The following is a 3,347-nucleotide window of genomic DNA, read 5'->3' as shown; positions in this document are numbered from 1 at the left end:
TTTCATCACCTTAGAAATACCCATTCCTCATTTCTCCTCCCTCTGGTAACTATGAATCTGTTTTCTAGTCATTTGCCTATTTTGATTATATCACATGTAATACTTAATTTTATATATCAACTTGACTGAATCAGGGAATGCCCAGGCTGACTAAACATTATTTCTGGGTGTTTCTGGATGAAATTCCCAATTGAATTGGTGGGTTCAGGAATGTAGATCATCTCCCCAGGGGAGGTGGACATCATCTAATCAGCTGAGTCCTGAACAGAACAAAAGGCAGAACACAAATGAATTCAATCCTTCTTTTCTGCTTCACTGATGGAACTGGGGGATCTCAGCTCATCCTGCACTCATTCTGGGATTTAGAACATCAGCTCTCCTGGTTCTGAGGCCTTTGAACTTGAATCGGAGCACTGGCTTTCTTGGGTCTCCAGCTTTTTGATGGAAGATTGTAGGACTTATTGGTCTCCAAAACCCCATGAGAGGAGGCTGAGGCAGGAGGATCACAAGTTCAAAGCCAGCCTCAGCAACTTAGCAAGGCCCTAAGCAATTTAGTGAGACCCTGTCTCTAAATTAAAAAATACAAAAAAGGACTGGGGATGTGGTTCAGTGGTGAAATTCCCTTGGGTTTTATTCCCAGTACCAAAAAAATAAATATATAAATAAAATTTTTTTTAAAAATCCCATGAGAAATTCCCATAATATCACTCTCTCTCCTTCTCCCATCTCCTCAGAGATTTATTTTGAGGAATTACTCCTAATTATCTCCTATTGGTTCTCTTTCTCTCAAGAATCCTAATAATGGGGCTGGGGATGTGGCTTAAGCAGTAGCGTGCTCGCCGGGCATGCATGAGGCCCGGGTTCGATCCTCAGCACCACATACAAACAAAAATGTTGTGTCCGCTGAAAACTAAAAAATAAATATTAAGAATTCTCTCTCTCTCTCTCTCTCTCTCTCTCTCATATATATATATATATATATATATATATATATATATATATATCTTAAAAAAATTCCTAATAATAAGTGCACATGGGTTCAATCGTCTGTACAAAAAATTAAACTCAACCTACGATTGATGTAGAAGGATTGTTGAGTCCAGGAATTTCAGACCAGCCTGGGCAGTATGTCAGTTGTCTTTTCACATTCTTTTTTTTTTTTTTTTTTGTAGTTGTAGATGGACAGAATGCCTTTATTTTATTTGTTTATTTTTGTGTGGTGCTGAAAATTGAACCCAGCACCTCACACATGCTAGGCAAACTCTCTGCCACTGAGCTCCAGCTCCAGCCTTCTTTTTTTTTTTTTTTTTAACTATTTATTTATTTTTTAGTTTTAATTGCACACAATACCTTTATTTATATGTGATGCAGAGGATCGAACCCAGGGCCTTGCACATGCTAGGTGAGCGCTCCACTGCTGAGCCACAATCCCAGCCCCCCCTCCTTCTTTTCACATTCTTGATAAAAGTTTTTAATGAGTCAAAGTCTATGTTTCAATGATTATGTGGTTTTGTTTTTTTGTCATCAAATATAAGAATCTGGATCTTCGGTCTTAAAGATTTACCCCTAGATTTTTCTTTTAAGAGTTTCAAAGTTTTAGTTCTTTTATTTAGGTCAGTGATCCATTTTGAGTATTTTTTGGGTGGCAGGATACTGGGGATTGAACCCAGGAGCACACTGACCTACGTTCCCAGTCCTTTTTTTTTTTTTTTTTTTTTTTGCACCCAATTCCAAAGGCTTTATTGGTAAATAGCTTTAGAAAAGAATGATCTACCCTACCCCTTCTAAGTCAGTGGAATGAACAGCTGGGTCCAAGGACTCCTCAGACTGCTAGAGGGGACCCTGCTTTGACCACCTCTACTCATAGACCCAGTCATGAGCCCAAGACTTGTAGTTAACTAATTCTTCATGCTTAAACCATAGGCTGATCTCTTTTTCAGCACTTTTTATGGAATCACTGCCATGAATGATGTTCCTGCCAACTTGAATGCAGAAGTCCCCTCGAATGGTACTTGGTTTAGAATCTGCTGGATTCGTCTCCCCAAGCATCCCTCGGCCTGTCTTCACCACATTCAGCCCCTCCCAGACCATAGCTACCACTGGCCCTGAGTTCGTGTACTTCACCAGCCCTGGGAAGAAGACTCAATCTTTCAGGTCAATGTAGTGCTGCTTCAGATGGTCCTCAGAGGCCCGAAAGAACTTCATGGCCACCAGCCAGAACCCCTTCTGCTCAAAGCGCTTGATGATCTCGCCCACCAGGCCGCACTGCACGACGTCCAGCTTGATGGTGATGAAGTTGCGTTCGAGGTTTGCCATGGTCCAGGGAACTGCTGGACCGGCAGTGGCTGGGCTGCAAGACCGAAATCTCCCCAGTCCTTTTTGTTGTTATTATTATTTTTTAATTTTGAGACAAGGTTTTGCTAAGTTGTGTGGTTTGGCCTCAAAATTGTGATCCTCCTGCCTCAGCCTCCTAAATAGCTGGGATTATAGCATGTGCTATTATAACTGGGTTGAATGAATTTTTGTACATGGAATGAAGTAGGCATCCAACTTCCTTCTTTTGCATGTGATATCCACTGTCTCAACACCATTTGTCAACCCATTGTTCTTGGCTCCTATGTAGAAAATCAAGCATTTGGTTCATTTCTGGACTCTATAAGTTCTATTCCATTAATTTATGTGTCCATCTTCATACCAGCATCATTCTGTTTTGATGACAGTAGTTTTGTAGTAAGTTTTGAACCAAAGAGTATTGAATTCTCTGGAACCAGGTACAGTGGTACACATGGGTAGAACCAGCTACGTGGGAGGTTGAAGTAGAATGATTGTTGAATCCAGGAATTTCATACCAGCCTGGGCAATATAGTGAGACCATGTCTTAAAAATATAAAAAGACATGTGAGTCTTCAATTTTTTTATTTCAACACTTTTGGGGCTATTTGGGTCCCCTTGCAGTTCTATATGAATTTGGAAATTGGTTTTTCCATTTCTGCAAAAGAGGCCATTGGAGTTTTATTTATTTTTTATTGGTTATTCAAAACATTACAAAGATTGCAGAATCACATCGGCCATTGGAGTTTTAAAAAGAATTGTGTATTGTCATCTTAACAGTATTGTCTTCCAGGCCATCAACATTGAATACCTTTCTATTTAGGTCTTCTTTCATTTTAGTAATGTTTGTTTCTATTCTTTCTTTTTAAAAATTTATTATTTTTAGTTATACATGAGAGTAGAATGTATTTTGACATACCAAACATACATGGAGTATAACTTCCCATTCTCATGGTTATACATGATGTGGAGTTATATTGGTTCTGTATTCAGATGTGAACATAGGAGAGTTATGT

At 39.3% G+C, this 3,347-nt stretch overlaps 1 pseudogene; it reads right to left on the bottom strand.

Moving 5' to 3' along the window:
* Nucleotides 1-1,857: 1,857 nt before the first annotated feature.
* LOC143404811 (nucleoside diphosphate kinase B pseudogene) lies at nt 1,858-2,316 on the bottom strand (annotated as a pseudogene).
* Nucleotides 2,317-3,347: the final 1,031 nt, after the last annotated feature.

The sequence above is a fragment of the Callospermophilus lateralis genome, chromosome 7 (genome assembly GCF_048772815.1).
Source record: "Callospermophilus lateralis isolate mCalLat2 chromosome 7, mCalLat2.hap1, whole genome shotgun sequence".
Taxonomy (NCBI): Eukaryota; Metazoa; Chordata; class Mammalia; order Rodentia; family Sciuridae; genus Callospermophilus; species Callospermophilus lateralis.
This window is presented reverse-complemented; position numbering and strand designations above follow the sequence as displayed.